Source organism: Pygoscelis adeliae, unplaced genomic scaffold (genome assembly GCF_000699105.1).
Source record: "Pygoscelis adeliae isolate BGI_AS28 unplaced genomic scaffold, ASM69910v1 Scaffold77, whole genome shotgun sequence".
NCBI lineage: Eukaryota > Metazoa > Chordata > Aves > Sphenisciformes > Spheniscidae > Pygoscelis > Pygoscelis adeliae.
The window spans coordinates 5,364,572-5,386,212 of record NW_008825216.1 but is presented as its reverse complement, the minus strand read 5'-3'; positions in this window follow the sequence as shown (position 1 = coordinate 5,386,212).

Here is a 21,641-nt window from a genome sequence, read left to right as displayed (position 1 = left end):
ATGGGTATTATTCACATGTTGAGATTAAAGTTGAAAAAACAAAGTGCTAAAGAAAATTCTGAAAGATAAAACCCCCTAAATGTACACAAGCACTAAAAGCGACATTCACAAGTAATTTAAAAGGGGAAAGGAGGGGGAGACACACGTTAACTTCTCTAGCTACTGAACTACCAAATACTACTTTCCAAAAGCCAAGTATCTGCTACTTTTTGACAGCCCTGAGCAATCTTGCTTGGTGACTCCAACCTTTTCCACCTTTTTCCTTTTCAGTCATGCACTCACACTTCTTTCCTCTAAGAGGATGAATCAGTCCTTAAAACTGGAGTTGAGTTCTTTGATGCTCAAACTGATCAGGTGCCACTGAATCAAGCTGCAACACAGACAGGAGCAAGTTATAGCAGTGGTTTCTTACACGGCTTTTGAAAACTGCCAGCTCCACTTCCTCAACCTAACATCAAAACCTGTTCTGATCCTGTATTTCACAAGGCTGTCCCTTTCCCTTTCTCCAAACGTTTTTGACTGCTGGTAGCATAAAAAGGAGTTGCTTACTGTCAGCATTAGCTGCACCTGAAAAACTTATGTATTGTAATTTGGGATGGCCATACTTGGTTCTAAAACAGTGCTAAACACTGTTTACGTATTTTCTGCTATTGCTTCAAAGCCATGCACCCAGCAACCACCATTTGTATAGTTTCTTGTGCTTACGACCCCTTTACCATCGGCACTTAAGGCAAAACACTCAAAACCCCATTGTCAGCTCCATACCCAATGCTAACCATTTGTTGCAATGGCACATATTTAGAAATAATGCTGAGATTTTATAAAGGTAATGTCTAAACTTTCTTATACAGGGAGAAATGCAACTGGACTAGAGTTTCCCTTCATAAACACAGTAATAAGTTAGTTTGAAATACTTGTGGCACAAAATTATTATTGGGTTTATTCCTCTATCAGCTGCTTTCATTACTACCAAAGGAATTCTCTTTTTTGGCTGGAGTTAGTGAAAACAACTGGCCCATTGCTAAAGATGAGATAGGTGAATTGTCAGACATAAGTGGGAACTTAGAATTTTAAAATCATATTTAAGTAGGTGAAAACCAATAGAATACTGAATATTTGTTAAAATTCATGACCTACAATGGGAGCAATAGGTTTTCTGTTAAGGAACACCTTTATAAGTAAATTGTTTTTTAATCAGGCTATTAGTTTAATGCTTTTCAGATACAATAAGAACATCATCTTATTAAAAGCATGACTACAAACAACAGCTTTGAGAATAATCTTGGTTCATTGCTTGGTTACAGTAAGTCTGAAGCAGTGGATGCAGGTTTATTGATTAGTTTTGGACACAGGAAGATCTTGCATTTATGAAATCAACGTACTTGAGGCAAAGATAAACTTACACAGGAACTCATACACTGCAGTTTACACTTCGCTTTAATAGAAGGTATTGATTCTGTCTTAAGCATCAGTTTATTCCACTGACTACAAACCACTGCTGCTAGCATCACTGAAGAGAAAACAAGGCAATTCAATTTTTAGATTTTTCAGAAATCCTTTTGCGCTGTTTTTCAGAAGTGTTTTGACACCACTGCAAGTAAAAAGCAGGGTAGATTTTTTAAGCCTAGGATACAAAGTCTTATAACGATTATTCAAGACTTGTCTACTGAATTTAGTATTTGGAAATAGTTCACTGGCAACCACACTTCAAGCCTTGTGAAGAGCAAGCAGCACATTGTATTTCTTAGTGTCCCTTTACACAGGGATGAACCTATGCCTGTATCTACTCACATTAAACACTTTCAAGTTGAAGTAGTACATTTAGATTTCTTAGCCCAGTTTTCCTACATGTTAATAGATTTTTACTATCATGTTGCACTCCGCTAGGTTTCTGGATTAAAAAGGGTTTCGTTTTTGTTTGGTTTTTTTTTTAAATCTATTTTTCTATATGGAGTGATTTAAAATAAAAGAGAGAGACTGTCCCCATAATAGTTTTTATTTCGTATGCTTATTCTTCCTTGCCTTCCTCCCCAAAGAAAAATACACAGTACCTCTCAAACAGTTTACATACCTGATGGCAATTCTCATGATAATTTTGGGGAACACCTACCACCACCGAAAACAACTACCTCATATTGAAGATCTTGACCATATCAAGGAGGGTCAGCATATGGGCAGGGGAATCAATACAAAAGGTGATCTGGAGAACATAAACTGTCAGCCCTCAGATGTGATATCAAGAGGGTCCTCTTCTGAACAAAAGATAATGTTTCTCACTTTTTAACCAGGTTAGTCCTTTGTATCTACTTGGATCTGTCCAGGTTAAATTCCAGGAAACAGTAGTGAGAACAGAGATAAAGGAATTTGAGGAAAAATGCAGAACCTGCAGAACTAACAGAAGGAGAGTCGAGATTTTTCAGAAGAAAGAGGCTCATCTGGAACTCTCGAGAGGGAGGGAAAGGAGAATATAATATACTGTTTACTCATAAAAACTGAACACATGCATCTAAGGACAAAAAAAAAAAGCAGCTGTGTACTCAGGTTTAATTAGGGAAAAGAAAAGCATCTCGGGATTATTTCTACCATAAACTCTTGGAAGGCAGCAGAGATCATAAGGAACGGTTCTCCAAAATGAAAAGAAACCTAGAGCTCTGCACCAGCAGGGTCAAGAAAAAACAAACCTGCTCTGAAGTCCAAGATGAATCTTAATCATGAATATCTGTAAACTATATAATGGTATGAATAATATATATTCCAGATGAGAGAAAAATAAATATTTGTTGTCTTAACAAAATCATCCCTTTGAAGATGAAATAAAATACTCGTTATTTTTACTTAAGTTCGAGTTCTCACATTTTCATCCCCTTAAAAGGAGAACTGCATCCCTGATGACGATGGATTTTCTTGAAGATCAGTATGAGCTGCAGGGCTCTGAACTTTCTACAAGCTATACTGACATCTTGCAACCTTTTGAAGAAAATAATCTTTATTGCCAAACACTAAAAGCATGAAATTCTGTAGCTAGGGTAAAAAAAATACAGTGTAGGAAGCAGGAAACACACCAAGTGTCAGGGAACCCAAATGAGAGCGCTACCGGAAGGACAAGACCACTTTCCTCCTCCACACTATTGATAAACCGGACATGTCCGGCTTTCAATGAAAGGCTAGATTAAAATTAGTTTTCACTGCTCTTGCACCAGACTTTTTGCAGTTTGCATTCTTAATCCGCTTTCTACATTGGTTCAGCACACAGAAGGACGTGTTACACTTGCACATTGGCAATATGTTTAGTTACAGCTCAAAAACAGTTCAAAAAACCCTTAAACTTATTTCTAACGAGCTTTGGATATCTAGTTCTGAATACATAGAAAAGCAAACCTGGTTTTGTCGTACACACAATGCCACCAAACGATTAGCCCGTTCAAACAGTGATTGACTTGGCTAGCAAGAACTAAGGATATACATGAGATAAAGGCAAAGGAGCAGAGCTGGCAGACACAGAAGAGCATGTCTGTCCAGGAGCTCTTCATCAGGGCTCTGCAGAACAGAGAACGAAGGAGAGCTCTGCTTTGACAGATAGAGCTCTTCTAGTAGTGACTCAAAACTATTAGAGAATACTTTCAAGCAGAGTTTCTCATGCCTTCTATCTAGATATCCACTAATCTCTTACCAAGTGCCAACAGAGCACCACTTTTCAGCTTTCAGTTTCATTTTCCACTGAAGGTGGGCTCAGGCATCTCCAAGTGACCATTACATCACACTTTGGAGTCCAAGCTGCATAGCTATGACCCAGCTAAAAGTTGTGAAACTCAAGAGCATGCAAGTACTGACGTGTGAACCCAGACACTCAGCAAAAGTCTGTTCTGCTACAATTACACCAGTCCTCTTCACGTGGCAGAGCTAGCACACCCGAGCGCACACCGCAGCAAAAGTGTTATATAGCGTATATGGATAATGTATCAGGAGGACATGGTTCAGCCAAGGTACCAAGTTTGAATCATCAAAAGGAGAATCTAGGCATGAGGACAGCCCTCTTGACCGCTCAGAGAGCTTAGAAGTAAAGGAGTTTGTGCCCTGTGAAGTTTTTTTTCCTCTTTCTCTCCAGCCATTGGAAGAACTACTAAATCTCATCTATTAGGCTGACCCAAAAGATGGGTGTGCAAGACGTTTTAAAAAGTACGTAAGTAAATTCAATTTTCTGGTAGTAAATTCACTTACATTTTAGTGATTCCTACTGAACCTAAAGAAGGGATGTATTTTCTCAACAGAATGTTACCCTCTACACAAAAACTGCCCTGAATTTAGTTTTTTTAAGAAAAAAGCTTTCATTCACACAAGAACAATGGAGGGGTGGGCAAAACCAAACCACAGTACATATTTAACACTTATAAAAGGTACAAAATTTCAAAATATGTCATTTGCCTGATTCATTTTCCAGGTGCCTACCACTTGCAGGTAAAGTTTCAAACAGGACTTCCTTGCAAGAGCAGTTAAGTACTGAACTTTTGTAACAAAACAAGAATCTGTTGGAAACAAACTAGATTTACATCATAAGATTTCTGCTTAAAAGTAAAAACAGGTTCCATCTCAGAAGCTACCTTTCCAGGAGCTAACACAGGCTATGACAAATCATTCTTAAATGTTCTACAGCACCTTACACAGCAACATCAACTAATATGACAAAAAAGCGATTTCTCCTTTTCCGTTGGTCCCTCATGGTACTTTGATAAAGCCAAATACCACAGCAGATGCATAAAAAGTCCCTGACCAACAAAAAAAATTATTAGATGAACAGCTTTTTTGTTGCACAACTAGCAAACTGTATGGAAACGTATTCCTGTCATAGGAAAAAGAGTTACAAGGGAGAGAACAGAAGATGAAATAGCTGTTCTGGCAGTCAATACTTCTCTTATCCTAGGAAAAACATACCGCATGTCATCCCTCGTGAGAAATGTATTAATAAAGAAATGAAAAGTCTAGAATCCTCAGGCTGCCAAGTTTCATTGCAGCGCAAGAAAACCAAGTTTGGCTTCCTCTTAACTCCTACTCATGATCTTATCAAGTTCTTGTATTAGTCTTCCAGTGACTCGCATCCAAACAAACAAATCTTCATCTTTTAAATGATGAAGATTTTTTTAATTAAATTACTACTGATAAGATTTATATAGATGTAAACACAAAAAAGTGCTTTATCAAAATAAGAGAGGGAAAACGCAAGAAACATGCTAACCCTGAAGTTCCTGTGTGAATGCTTATCTGTGGGATGACAACATTCCTGTTCTGAATAATACTCTGTTTAAATTAAGATTTATCAGAAGTACACTAGATGCACTTCTTGGTCTACCAATTAAGGCATTACTTGCTAAGACAATTCTGTTTTACAGATGATTGAAGGATAACTTGGCAAAACTGTCAGAGTTGTCTAATTTACTACATAAAAATATTACCTAGTAACATTCCTTTCCATCTTGAGAAGGTGACTGTAAAGAAAAGGATTTTCAGCATTTGTTTTTAAACCCTTGGATGAATGCATACTGTAGCTTTATCTTTTAGATAGTTGGAGTAATGTCTAATAGACTATAACAGAATTGTCAAGTGTACAGCAACAGCCAGCTTTTTCACGCAGTTAACAGATTCTAGCCCATCCACCTCCTCAGCACTGCGTCAAGGATTTAAGCATTTCTTTATAAAATTTTCCCAACATTGAAGTCTCCACACACACACTTTAATAATTCATTTAGATTTTCCCTGATTTTTTTTTTTTAAGCGAAGAAGAACAGATACTTCTGACGTTAATTTTTTGCAAGAGAATTTTAAGACTTCAGAATGAAGGCACGACAGCCATGTACTGCAACATGATTCATATCTTTCCCAGGCATTAACTGAAGAGCGAGAACTGATTTAAATTGTTAGGCCAATCTGCCAGCACAAACAAGAACTTGAGTAAATGGTAGTTTTCCTCTTAATTCAAAAGGCTGTGTTTTGGGCAGAATTCACTTCAGTGCTTCCGCAATGACCCGCAGAAGAACTATCCCCAGAGTTCACAGCTCACTACTCAGCCACGGGCCATCCCCTGCACCATGCAGAAGTTGGCAATACATGCCTGCTCAGAGCTGCCAGCTCAACTGCGCGCTCTGCCAGGAAGCCATTGCTCTGTGGACTCATTATAAACCTAAGGGAGAGAGCAACTGATAACCAATTATTCCTTAAGAATTTCTTTAAATGCAACAAGCACTGTGGACGACATTGCTCTTCTCCAGCCATATTTTCTACCGTTAATTTACTGCAATCAGGAGGAGCATCAGCTTTTGCTCCACTGCTACACTTAGCCTGCTCAAATCAATTATGTGCAGTTTTGATGACATTTAACTGTTTCAACACAGAAGTGCCTGGACATGCCTGCCCCACTTATATTTGCTGTGTACCTCGTCCCCCTCTTGTGAGGCTGTTCATGACTAATACAACTTTAGCCTGATCTCTGATAAGCTCATCAGCAATAAATCATAGAATCATAGAAAAATGATTTGTTAGAAAATATACTCCTTAGTTGCAATCAATGCAACTGAATAAACGTGCCTCAAACCAGGCAACCCTTCACTTCCCTAGTGACAGCCTATACTGCATGGCCTACAGACTCACCTGTTGACATACAGAAGTTAAAAATATCTAATGAAATAGCATAAAAAGCAGAAGACAGACTAACAGCCAGTTTTGCGATCCATCTTGCACTATACAGTGCGCGTTCTCACACAGGGCTGTGGTCTTACCTCAGATAAGCAGTGAAGTATCACGTCAAAAGATGAAATATTAGATTTTTCTTAACTTGCATTGCTATAGAGTCTAAATGATATTTAAGGACGTAATTGGGTCCTAAGCTCTACTGAATACTTAAATACAAAGCCTCTTTGCTAGTTTTCCAGGTAGATTCACAGGCAGCCTTATTCTCATTTTTAATGGGGAAACTATCCCAGAATGAGTGTGTGATAACAAAGGCAAGCCCATTTGTCAAACATCCAAAATGATTATTTTGGAGACAAACAGACATGTGCAATTTAATTTGATTTCACTTAGCAAGTGCTAAAAGCCAAACAATGTGATACTAATTAGTTCATGTTGACAACGAAAGGAAATTCCCAGTTACTCTAAGGATTACTTTTCTGAAGCCAATGTTTCCTAATAAAGGCAAAACTTCTATACCTATACAGAAATACTTGATCAAAAGATTAAAACGCTGCAGAATTAAGTTTCTGCAAATTTAGAGAAAGGTACTACAAAGAAACTTTGCATTACAATACTTCATTTACTACTTTAATAGCTGTACAGCACTTCTAGAAGTCAAAAATCACTGTTTCATGTGACAATTAGTTCCGTGCAATTATTAATGATTTGGGGAGGCGGGATGGGTCAGCCTCATTTCCAGATATCTTGATTACAAGAAATGCTGTAGCATTAAAAGACAGAGCACTATGCTACAAATATATATGCAATACTTTCAAGGAAAGGAAGAACTCAGATAACAGTCAAGATAGCAGGCAGACCCCCAGATAAGAGAAAGACAAAATTAAGAAGTCAGTTAAGAACCTCTTCAACATTACACAGATGGAGACAAAAGAGTTAACCAGAAGTCAATTAAGATAGCTCCTTCTCATCTTAAACAAGTAATTCTCCCTAAACCCCTACCTTCCTTCCCTCCCCACCAACAGTTTATCTGTACAAAACTAAGAGTCCTAATCAAACTTTTTTTGCCTGAGATTCAGTAAGAAGTTTGAAGCTTGAAAAGATTAACTATTTGGTTTAATGTATCATACAAAACACATATCAAGTTAGATGAAATTTAATAAAAAAGACTAAGGAATAAAGCTTTAGGAATTTGCTACAGCTGGGCTCTTGATGAAGATAAGCCATTCATGAAGGAGGCGAAAGTGAAGGCAGAGCTATAACAATTATTCTACTTATATAGTACTATGACTATGAGCTAATGCTGAGAATAATTTGGTGGACAGTAAAGAAATCAAAGCAACTCTGGTATATAGTTACACAAACACACACACAAAATATCAGTGAATGATCTTCATCAGTGCCATAAAAAGAGAAGATACCCAAAGCTTCATAGTTAGAGGAAGATATATATGTTGTTTGTTTTTTTTCTAAGTACCCCGTATATTGGGCTTATTTGGTATAAGTTTAAGATAAACCTTTTCTATAAGAGACATTCTAAACCCTAGTCTGCAAGAAGATTGGAAATAATTTATCATGTAAAAGCAGGTCCTTCGCATAAAACTCCTTTCAGAGATGCATGTTGTTGAGTCTGTCATCGTTAATTGGTAAAGGGATTTTGAGCACTTAAGATCCACCTAATTGCTGAAGCGATATTGAAGATTAGTACTATGACGTTTCTAATAACTTTCAGTTCTGCAGAGTTGCTTTGGGGAAAACCTGATCTCTCCATGGTACCTTCAGAGTAATTCAAAATCATCATGACTATGAGGAACAGAAGAAAATCAGACAATACCATGGATCCTTAGAAGGCATAGTCTCAGTATAAATACTTTGCAAATTAACCATGGAGATTTATAAGCATGCATATAAAAGTTAGACATAAGTTTCCAGTCCAGAAATGCTGAGCAGCAGTTTCATAAACTGTTTTAACTCCAGGAAGATGTTTAAAGCATCCAGCACCTACAAAGGTACAAAATACCTTAAATGAATAATTATCATGTTTCTACAAAGGAGCTCTTGAGAGCCACTGGAATATCACAATCCTTGCCACAGGTTTCTGTACAGATCAAAAATAAACTCCCGAGATACAACTTCTTTTCTCCTGCAGGCACAAGTGAAGAAAGTTGCAAGTAAAAGGGTATTTCCTTCTCTACATGCATGTCAAGAAACATCTTTGCAAGAAGCTATCTAGAATTCCCAGAGAGACATTTTATACCAGCTAACCTAGCCCCCCTGAGTCTTCAAAAGTAACCACGCTCCTTTCCTGTTTAAGCTAAGGAACGAAGCTTTGTCTTAATTTATCAGTCATGCTCTGAACGAATGTTTTCATCCAAACCACTGCAGATCTCACAGCTTCAAAAAGAAACAAACTTCAAAGGTATCTTTAACACTATTCCCAACAACTTTCAGTAAAAGAACAGCAAGAAGTGAGATACAGTAGTTTTTCCAAGTGAAGTCTTGCTCAGCAAAAACATCTTAAAAGTTGACCCCAAAAAAGGTTTGTTTGCAAAATGTCTCTCTGCCCTAGAAGTTTTACTTAGATTTTTAAAATGAGAGAACAACGGGTAAAACATCAAGTTCTAGCAGTCTCACATTTGTCAAAGGACGTAGACTATGAATTGCCACACCTTAGTAGAAGACATAGGTGAAGTAAAGAACAAAACTCTTAAAAATAGTGCAACTTCACATTAAGGAGCAGAAAACATTTTTCTTCACTGAACTGTAAAGGAAGAAGTAGTCATTCCTCCCCTCACTGAACTGATAGACTGTGTGCATCTTTTCTCCTAATTAGCTGATAATCTGAACTGTCAAGCTTTGTGTTAAATAGAGGGTCTGCTTAGCCTGGAACACTATTTACACAGACACAGTAGGAATACGCTCATGTTTCTCACACATTTAATTTGTGAAAGTTGCCTTCCATCCAAAAAAATCTGACAATCATTAGAAGTCATATCTTTCATTATTCAGCTCGCCTAAATTCACTGTCAAAAACATCATTTTGTAGCCGACAGCCTTAAAAAAAACATAACTTCTTTAGAGCATCATGGAAGTGGCGTCCACATTAGTTCAAAAACAAGTATATTCATACAAAGTTGTGATCAGGAAGACCTGCATATAATTTGTGGGAAATAAAGCATGAAAGGGTAGCAACATAAGGAACTAACACAAGGAATAGTAAGCATTATGGGCATTTGCATTTTGATGTTTAATAATCTTCAGCAGGTATATAATTTCTGTGGCAGTTTTCAAGTACTCAGACAAATTAAGGACAGAAAAAAGATGATGTAATAACTGAATTTTAGCCAAAGCAAGAATCACATATAAAGAAAGAGGAAGTTCAATTTCTGCTGATTTTTCATATTAAATTTGCACTGTTGACCGTTTTCCTCTTCCTATTATCAAAGAACTTCAAATAGCTCTAGAAATCTATTTCCTATGGACCTTATTCTTCAAAGAAATTTAGAAGGTACAGAACAAACCTTTAGCAACAAGTATTTAAACAGGTAAGCACATCTCTATCTATGTTAGAGTCATTTTCAGCTAGGGTTACTGTCTAGATCATACAGTATTTCCTCTAAACTTCTTTCTAAAACAGCAGCAGACCACTAGGAAGAGGAGTATCACCTCAAATGAAGGCAAAGAGTTTCAGGGCCTCTCTCAACTTCCTTTATGAGGGTTAGACATTAGATTTATCCTTTCCTAAAGATAATCTTTCAGAAGAGAAAGGAAATTCACAGTGAAGCATCCCTGTTCAAATCCTGATATTCTTGCTCAAAACTTTCCCAAACCACTAGAGAAATATGAATTTACTTATCTGAAAGACGTTATTAGTCATCTGGGAAACTATGGAACCTACAAAAATCTGGCCACTAGCTATAGCTGCAACAGTTATGAAACCCAGTTGCAGAGTTTTAGGTTAAAGACCTTTTTCCAGTACCCTTGAAAAAGACACTCACTTCCACTGTTCAGATGGAGTAGCAGCTCAGGTGGATGCTACACCTGCTACCAGAGCCTAGAGAAACCGGGGTGTCTGGGAAGCCCTCTGGAGCCCCAGCAGGCAGGAGGTGACAGTAAAACCCATTTCTTCCCAGAACGACAGTCCAGGATCAGAACCACTAAACCTTCATTTAGTACTCCGGTTACTAATGGAGTCTTCAGAAACATTAAGGTCTGTGAAAGATTCATTGGAGTTGGCAGGTGCAGTACCAGGAAACTGACTGAACACAGATGCTTTTACAGCCAATATGCTAAGCAACAACATAACCTGTCAATCAAGGGAAGAACTGCCTATATGCATCTACCAGGCTTCTTTCCTGCAGTAGAAGGACAGAGAGGAAGGGATGAAGTGACTAAAGAGAAGAGTTAAGATGCCATGGAAGACAAGAAAGTAGAACAGAAGTGGTTGGAATATTAACAGAAAGACAAATTGCAGTACACTGCACCAACTGTAACCTTCCAGTAAAAATCACCAAGTTCAGAGGTCCCAACCAAAACCAATCAAAAAGGCTCAGCTGCTTTTCCACCCAGACTATCAAGCCTTAACTTTTGTTTTTAACTGACAGTAGAGTTTTCAGAGCTCATCACTCAAAGGAGATTAGTGCAGAGAGGAACACACAGCATTTTACTTCAGCGACAGAAATAAAATTTTAATTGTCAAAACCATTTTGAGAAAATGGCAGATCTGTGTATGACTGGCTCTACTGTTCATTAGCTGAAGACAAAGAAGTGCAGTTCTGAAACTGCAGAAACAAGATACAACTTCTCATGCAAGACTAATCTGCCTAGTACAACATTACACAAAGAAAATGTTATTGATACAATTTCACAAGCAAGCCATTAAGGAATATGGAAGCATTCATACTTGCAGCAAGATGCTTTCGATGTCTAATAGAGGGCCATTAAAAGTTGCTTTGGAAATTACCACTCACAAGGTGCAGGGAGTGGGGGGTTGTATCAAAGCTTCAGGGGGCACACTTAGCACTGCCAGTTTCCTGGGCATCACACACACACAGCAATGCCAATAGCACAGTCAGGAGGCTGTTTGTAACACAAACACTAAAAAAAACATTTAGAACAGACCCACAGATTTTATATAGTCATCATGGAGGCATGCAGCAAGCTACATCTCTAAATCAATTTCAAGAACAATCAATACTCCTCTAACGCACCAGGCGGGCTAGATAAGTAAAGTTTTGTTTTCACAATTTCTTGTGAGTATACCTTATAGCAAAACAACAAAAAAGTCAAAACCAAGATCTGCTCCAGTACTAAGAATAATTTTTCTGTGGTCACTCTGCCATGAAATCACTGCAATCTCTCTATTTTCTGAGTCAACTAAAGAAGTGTTATCACAAGAAGTGCCAAGAATATTTTGTCTTATCTAAAATAATAACCCTATATAGTCACAGTAAGTGAAGAAGCATTTTAAACCTGTAAGACTATACATGATACTTTTTCAGAAATTGTTACAGAAATACTATGGGATATAGAGTTTGTACTTAAGGAAAAAAAAAAAGACATTCTAGTATGGTAACTTACTGTATCGTGCATAAGATACTGATGACTGAATTTCCGTAAAACCTTCTTTTAGAGAACTAAAGGTCCATCTTAAGCAGTTTATGTCTTAACTCTTAAAAATGTTTGCCAAGTTAACAAAGAGAACATCATAGAAGTGTATGAAGTGTATTGACAAAAGCAGTATTGACTTTTATCCTCTACTCCTCTAGAAACTCGTTCAGATATACAAGTTAGTTATGCCAGCTGGCATACCAAAAAGCAAGTCTTACATTCTAAAATGCTGAAGAGCATCACCATAACTCATAATCCATAATCAGTTTCCTGCAGTTTCCATAGATGGCCGCTTTCCACAATAACGTGCAATGTTACCTTGCTAACTCATTAGATGCCTCATTTATGGCTGCTCCATATTCCAGCTCTGTGCAGCACAAATTTGTATGCTGTCTTGTGAAACGTAACTGAACTTTCCATCACTTGAATTCAGTTAGTCAGTAAGTATGCTGCAGAAAATACTGATCTGTAGCAGAAAAAAAAGTATAACTAGAATTTCAAGAGTTGTGGTAGAAGTAGGAAAGGTTTGCCCAGTTGTCCCGGTTTCAGCAGGGATAGAGTTAATTTCCTTCCTAGTAGCTGGTACAGTGCTGTGTTTTGGATTTGGGATGAGAACAATGTTGATAACACACCAATGTTTTAGTTGTTGCTAAGCAGTGCTTACACTAGTCAAGGACTTTCCAGCTTCCCATGCTCTACCGACTGAGAAGGCTGGAGGGGCACAAGGAGCTGGGAGGGGGCACAGCCAGGACAGCTGACCCAAACTGGCCAAAGGGACATTCCACACCATGTGACATCATGCTCAGTACGTCAACTGGGGAAAAGCTGGCTGGGGGGCAGTGACCACTGCTTGGGGACTGGCTGGGCATCGGTCAGCGGGTGGTGAGCAACTACATTGTGCATCACTTGCTTTGTATATTCTTTCATCATCCTCATCATCATTATTATTATTATTAATTTCAATTATTAAACTGTTCTTATCTCGGGGGCGGGCACGGGGGAGGGGAGTGACCGAGCAGCTGTGTGGTGCTCAGTTGCCAGCTAAGGTTAAACCACAACACCGGTATTTTGGGATGGCAGGCGACAGAGAATAATGTTATTGAGCTTCTGGAAGGAAACACCATTATGTACCCACCCAATTCTCTACTAAGACTATGCTCTAGATCCCACTGATGAAAATTAAAATCCACTTGCTCTGACCCAACCCTTTGCTAACCTGGACTTCAGCAAAAGAAGCGTAGAAGTGACTGGCAGGTATAAAAAGAACATCTATACAGAAAGATGTGCCCAGTAAGTACCACCATTTCAGGGCAGTTAATTCTATAGCTTACTGTAGTTCAGGGCAGCCAATTACGCTGCGATTCAGATTGTTTCATTTTTGCTTAGACAGTCTCCAAGCGATATTTTTATGTGTTAAAATATAGGCTGGAAGAATACAGCTATAGCTAGAATAAGAATTTGCAATAAAGCAGGTTTTTGTCAGCAAAAATCTAAAGCACTATAATTAGTCAACATTTAATTACCCCGACATGCAAGAGATGAAGATGTAATCAAGAATGATTAGAAAAATGGCAACTTCAAGTTGTGTAGCTTAATGCTAGCAGTACCTTATAGAGAAATCTGAGAGTTCTAATTTCACAGAAATTAGCGCAACAATTTAGTGCTAGGAGTTTCTGAAGACGCAAACAAACATCAAATAAAAAAGCAATACTTGTTTCTTCATGGAAATTTGTAAGGCCTATACTCATGTATACCCTGATGGCTAACAAAAAAAACCCCATACACATGCAGAAAAACCACCACAGACAACATGCAAGGCCTACATTCATGAAATTCGTTAGTCACTGAGTTACTGTTTTAATTTCTTTCTATTTAACCCCGGAAGCATTTTTCTTTTCAACAAACTGAACATACATGAGTTCAGACCAGATTCACGTTCTCAGCTATGCCCTTTAATCCTGTCCAGGAGCCAAATAAATGTATTCAAGTCCCAGAGAATGTCTTTTATGTGTTGCAATTTGCTTTCTAAGACAATACCAAGTAACATGATTTCCAGAGATGCAATGATATAATAAATGCAGACAGATTTTCAGCATGGTTAATATTAAGCACTGGACTTGGATGCCTATATTGTCATAGCACAGAAGCAACCATTAAGCCTAACCGGCAACACTGTTTTGGCACCAACTTTTTGCTGACCAAGAACTCTGTGACAGATCCGACTACCTGGATGCCATTTAAACTTTGAAAGGAGACATGCCACATCTGACCCTGTCAAGTATGAATTAGCATCACAACAGTTTCTAAACTTCTGAAGTGCTCCCTGTCCTCCTGCTTTACTTATCTGGGACAAATTAAGCATTCAGTAAGCAGATTACAGCTGGTTGAAAACATTAACAGTGAAGTAATAGATGTGGCTCACACCAGCTGCATCTACAATAGTGATTTAGCATGCCAAAGGGGTGCTCCTTGGTGCAAGTTTGCATTGCGCCTATATCTGGAGTTTTGCAGCGTTTATTAAGGCACAGACCAAGCATTCTTAAAGCATCCCCCCTCCTGGTGAAACCAAAGCTGAAGTCCTACCCCAGCTCTCTACCTGTAGTTTCCTACTTTTAACAAAGATGCAAGATCCTCCAACAGTCTGTTCTCTACGCAAGTGGAGTGCACTCCAATGACCAACAGCTAATGCAAACTTTCCTGACACAAGAAATGCAAAGTGTGTATGAAGTCCTAGAACCACAACGGAACATAGCGAACAGCCTCTCTTCACCACACAGATCAACAACAGAGATGCACCCAACCAACTTCTGGTATCAGTACAACACACATACCAACACCAAAATTGGTTAATTGGTTCCTAAGTTAACTAACTCCTAAACTTGTCCTATTATAGTAGGTTGTCAGGGTTGGGGTGGGGGGTGTTTTGCAAAAACCTCGTTTTTCCTCAAAATTCCCCATCTGTGTATGGAGCAAACACACCAGCAAATATTTTAGAAGTAAGCTGAGGTGAAGTTTTAGAAGTTAATTAACATTTAGGCTTATTTACATTTCCTAAAAAGCGATGATACAGAACAGGTGTTTGGTCTACCCACTGTCACTTTAAAGGCACAAGATCAAAAATAACATGCTTAAATTCGTTCTATGATCTACCCTCTTTTCGCTAAGACCCATCTGCTCCTTCAGCTCTGCAGTGCCCACTCCCTGTGCTCTGCCAACTCTTTTCTCCTAAAGCGGAGCAACTATTCCCACTGTGCTGTGTTGATGATACCCCTTTGGTATGCAACCTTTCATATTTTCTTATTCTGCCCTTCTTCAATCCTAATTGGTTTTTATAAGCCTCTTTCCTGCCCCCTTCCCAAACCCTGCTTTCTTCCCTCTTTGCTTTAAGGATTGCAGAAAAGCTGGGTCTAGCAAAGTTTCTTTTACTAGCCCAGTAGTACCGCTCACTAAATTACCCGTTCTTGCTAAGTAGGTATTGATACACAGTAACTGGGATCACATAAACCTATTAATGTTAATAAGCTGATAGAAGAGGTTTCCTGCAAAAGCCCAGAGCGATCAGCTCACACCTGAGCTAGACTGCTTTTAGTTAGACTGACAAGGTAAACAGAAAATTGTTTCCTCATCACTATCGCTTTGCTTCCAAGTGATGCATTGCCTTACCAGAATTTATAGACAGAGATAAGGGCACTGGCTCAAAACTCTTGGAAAACCACAGAAGTGTTCGTGATACATACTGTAAGGCAACCAAACTTTAACAGCATGGCAAGGTGGAGACATGGCCACTTACCACATTCTCTTGCAGTTAGTTGTCTAACAACCCAGTTAGACTGGGTCTAACAACCCAGTTGTTAGATGATGGGCCTCACACACATGCTCACCAGACCTCTAGCAAGACTAGTAACTATTTTATATCAGTGGTGCTATCCTGTGCACTTTCATTTCCTCAAAATGTAAGAGTGAATATATTTGTTTAGATTTTCCACACTTTTTTCCACACACAGTTACCGCTCTGATTACCACTGCTGTTTCATTCAGCAATCTACATCTTTTAACGCATGTGCCGATACCAACTGCAATAAAAATGTACTAAGTTGTCAGAGATCCATGGTCACGCTATTAATGATATAGAAGTCCCTTATCCCCAGTCATAGTTCCTGTGTTCAAGACAAGCTCACACATTTTACTACATTGTAAATGTGCGTATGAACTGTGCACTGGAATTGTTGACTACTCTCTTGCCTTACTACCTTTCCACATTTTTAAGTTACGTCATGAGTTTCTACTCACTTAAGAGTTGGACAAACAGAAAATTAAAAAACAACTGAGTTTTACAGTACTCATATGACAAAAGGAAGGGAGGAAGTAGAAGAGTCAGGAGTAAAGTTGAGCCTGAGAAGGAGGGAGGGGTGAGGGAAAGTGGTTTTAGTTTTTGTTCTAATTTCTCACTATCCTACTCTGTTATTAACTGGCAATAAATTAAATTTCCTTAAGCTGAGTCTGTTTTGCCATTAATTGAGTGATCTTCCTGTCCTTATCTCAACCCACAAGCTTTTCATCTTATTTTCTCCCCGTCCTGTCAAGGAGGGGGAGCGACAGAACAGCTTGGTAGGCACCTCGTGGCCAGCCAAGATTAACCCACCACACTGAGCACAGCTGAATGAAGACCTATAGTCATTTGCTTGACTTGAAAATGAATAGCCCCCAAACATCCTTGTTGCTTGCAGAATCTCCCTTCTACCCTGTGCTGCTAAGTATTTTTCTACAATACTGTCGTGCAAATGCAGTCTTTTATTATGGACTAGAGAGTCAAATCTTCCTGACAGTGTAAGCCACATCCCCAAACCCTTACTGTAATCCACCGTAATGTGGTGGAGAACAGCAAAACATATCCCACTCATCTCAGAGCCAAGGCTGACAGTACTCAGTCATTCATAAGCAGGAAGAGCAGGTCTAATCTCCATTGCAATATAGACATGCTGTTGTGTTTCCAAGGTGCTAGCTATGGCTGCTGCAAGCAGTTCTGTGGGCTTGCACTCTGTTGTAGTCATGGATTCACCCCACAGTCCTTTTGACAGTAAAATCTCACCGAAAGCGCAGCCAAACTTGCAAGCAACAGCAAGTATTTTGACTTATTTCCATCTACAACAGTCTTTCTCAATGGCACTCACTAGGACATTTGCAGCTATGAGGAAGAGGGAGTTCACAGTCTATCCATATCCCAGCACAGAGACGAGAATGGAAGATTGTCACATTACTAGAAATATGGATCTTCACAGCAAGTAGGAGCTAAGAAAATAACAGAATGTTTTTTTTTTTATAGGCTATGCTTATTACTGTACAACACCGAAGAAAGGGTATTTGTATGCCTGGCTGTGAGGCTTTCATCTTCACTACTTGCATTTTTAGATTCAAAGCAAAAGGGCTTCCAACTTAATACAAAAATCACAGGGTTTGTGAAGTTGTTCATAGGCTTGCTCTTTGGAGTCTAACCAGACTAAAACATGAGGTACAAGATGCTACCGATCACACTGCATACCCCCAAAGCAGGGAGGAAATGGAAATCTAGATTGCCCAGGAGGAAAGTCATTGTACTTTTAGAGGTATGGAAATGCCTTCAGTATTAGTTGACAGATTCAGCCCTTGAATTCTGAAATTCACTACTTAGATTTAAAAAAATAATAATACTATTGTGCTAATAAAAGCATCTGCTACCATGCAGCCTCTGCCACCCAAAGAGAACTTCATAGCTGCTTGTAAAAACATACTCCGTCATGCAGAGTTGTCTGAGCAAGACACACTGAGAAAATTGTCTAGAGTCCAACACCAGACTTCCCTTTGAATTCAGCAACACCCCTCTCGAGACTCTTTCTTCTCCTTATGTTCTCCCTCCTCAACAGGAAAAGCCACAAAGATTTATCAGTAAAAATCTGTTGGAAGAAATCAATTCCATCTACCTCAAATAAGAGGAAGGAGGTGTGGGTGAATAACAATACTGGGGGCTGGATATGGGCACTCAAAAGAAAAACTTTATTCAGACATATCCTGTACTGACCAACAGCTGTTCTTACCCCCTTAAAGGACAATACTGAGTAAAGAGAAATTTAGTGAAAATTCTCAGTCTCATAACAGTTGTGAACAATTAATCAGCTCTTCCCAGCACATTCTTCAAAAACGTAACAGTTAAAACTATCAAAAACATTAGTTTATTAAACACAAGAGCACCAATACTGCCTTCAACGTAAGAATTCCACTCCCCCCAGTACATGCATTTCCTGAGAAATTAAATTCTGAAATAGGGCAAGGAAAACCTGCTTTTTTTTTTTCTTTATAAAAAACTTCCATGAAAGTTTGTGCAGAATTAGAAAGCTTTGGTTTTAGAAACATTTTTTCCAGAATGACTGCCTTTGGAGTCTGGCAACTTGACAATTTGTGTCCCATTTGCCAAAACTTCAAGACGAGGACCATTCCACCAGTGGTCTGAGGCTACCAGATGCACCTTCTGCAGAAGTGGCCAATTACTGAACTAGTCAATCACTAATTACAGTGAATTGGACACATTTAAAACCTGGCTCTTAATAAAATAATTATGTCAGTTTATTTGCTTTCTGCACAAGTTGAGACCACTTATTCACCCATTTAACAGATAAGTACCCATGCAATACTTCATAAGACTTGCTTTCTGATCAGAAAACAAGCTACTCAAGAGTATGGCAATACTACTATTATGGCAATGGGAAAGAACGACTGCTTGAAAAATTTGACCTTTCCACTGGAAAACCACACCAGATTGACAAAAACGCTTAAGAGCCATCACATGGATAGAGGGAGCAATGGCAGGCAAGAATTCCTATGTTGCTGTTCAAAAAAAAAAAGGCCACTGAACGGATTGCTTTTTTCCTTACATCAGACAAATGCTTATACTGACTTCACTGAACAGAAGTTCAACAAAGGTATAGCTTACAGTCAAAGGTGTTAAAATAAGATTTTAAAAATCCAGAAGCCACTCCCAACTGCTTATAATAACCAAGTAATGTTTCAACTTCTGAATCTAGCTGTTGACGTACAGCTTCCACATCAGAGGCTAAATTTGAGGGGGTTTCTGCATTGTGGTAATTTCTACCCATAAGTCTGTGTTGATAATCTACACCAACAGAACATATTTCTCTGCAGTTCACATACTGTACTCTTGTCATCAGTACCTGCAACGGACAAACCTCAGTCATGAAAAGCAGAAATGTTAAGTTTTATATCCCTCTCAGTAAATACAGACTCCTGGATTTGAAAACCAGTTCTTCAAGTCAAGCAACTGAAAATGTCACAAAGACAAGGGAAGCTTCAAGGAAAAATACTGAGCATTATATCTATTTTACAGAATGAATATATTAGAATGAGCAGAACAAAGATGGTTGATTTTGTATGCAACTAGAATAAAGAAACAGCTACATCACCACTCTTCAAAAACAAATTCCCAAGCCTTTGGAGATATGCCATGCCACACAAACACAGACTCCAAGGCTGCTACTAGAGCAGATTTCTCTGAAAAAAGAAAGCCCACAATGACAACAAATTCAGATCTGACAGAAACTGTTTTTCAATATGTCCTTGTGAAGCCATCTTCAGGTTAACCTCCATTCAAAATCTTTGCTATAAATTCATACCTAAGTTCAGTTTGAAACATCAGATTGCCTGATATAGTAAACTGAAGCTTTGCCATCCACCCTCCCACCACCCAACACACACAAAAAAAGCAGTTCTCCAGAGTAAGATCATTATATTCTTTGGGCTCTGGTTACCATCAGCACAGCATTGTGTCACACTTTCCTTCCAGCAGGAAAATAACCATGTTATTTTTCTTTGTTTCTGAACTTCCCCCTTTCACACTAATTTGAGGATTCCCTAAGCAAGAGGGGAAAAAACTGCTCTTGTTTTATGACAATGTTTTACATTATTTCATCCCCAAAGGGTACTGGTCTGCACCGGTGGCCAAAAAACTTCAACAGGCAAGAACTCTATTTTCTTTTAAGTCAGTGCCTACAGTCTTTAATAGTAAGAGCATTTGTTCTCCGGGTACTCAGCCCCCTGAGCTGGAAGACAGGGAGCAGAATGAAGCCCCCATAATCCAAGGGGAAATGGTTAGTGACTTGCTACACCACTTAGACACACACAAGTCTATGGGGCTGGATGGGATCCACCTAAGGGTACTGACAGAGCTGGCAGAAGGGCTCACCAAGCCACTTCCAATCATTTATAAGCAGTCCTGGCTAACCGGGGAGGCCACAGTTGACTGGAAGTTAGCAAATGTGACACCCATCTATATAAGAAGGGCTGGAAGGAGGATCCGGGGAACTACAGGCCTGTCAGTCTGACCTCAGTGCTGGGGAAGGTTATGGAGCAGATCATTTTGAGTGCCATCACACGGCACATACAGGACAACCAGGTGATCAGGCCCAGTCAGCATGGGTTTATGAAAGGCAGGTCCTGCTTGACTAACCTGATCTCCTTCTATGACAAGATGACCCACTGAGTGGATGAGGGAAAGGTTGTGGATGTTGTCTATGTAGATTTTAGTAAAGCCTCTGACACCATTTCCCACAGCATTCTCCTGGAGAAACTGGCTGCTCATGGCTTAGACAGGCGTCTGGGTGAAAAACTGGCTGGATGGCCAGGCCCAAAGAGCAGTGGTGAATGGAATTAAATCCAGTTGGTGGCCAGTCACAAGTGGTGTCTCCCAGGACTCAGTATTGGGGCCAGTTCTGTTTAATATCTTTACCAATAATCTGGACGAGGGTATCGAGTTCTCCCTCAGTAAGTTTGCACATGACACCAAGTTGGGTGGGAGTGTTGATCTGCTTGAGGGTAGGAAGGCTCTGCAGAAGGACCTGGACAGGCTGGATCGATGGGCTGAGGCCAATTGTATGAGATTCAACAAGGCCAAGTGCCGGATCCTGCACTTGGGTCACAACCACCCCATGCAATGCTACAGGCTTGGGGAAGAGTGGCTGGAAAGCTGCCTGGCAGATAAGGACCTGGGGGTATTGGTTGACAACCAGCTAAATATGAACCAGCAGTGTGCCCAAGAATAGCATCCTGGCTTGTATCAGAAACAGTGTGGCCAGCAGGAGTAGGGAAGTAATCATCCCCCTGTACTCGGCACTGGTGAGGCTGCACCTCAAATACTATGTTCAGTTTTGGGCCCCTCACTACATGAAAGACATTGAGGTGCTGGAGCATGTCCAGAGAAGGGCAGCGAGGCTGGTGAAGGGTCTAGAGCACAAGTCTTCTGAGGAGCAGCTGAGGGAACTGGGCTTGTTCAGCCTGGAGAAAAGGAGGCTGAGGGGAGACCTCATCGC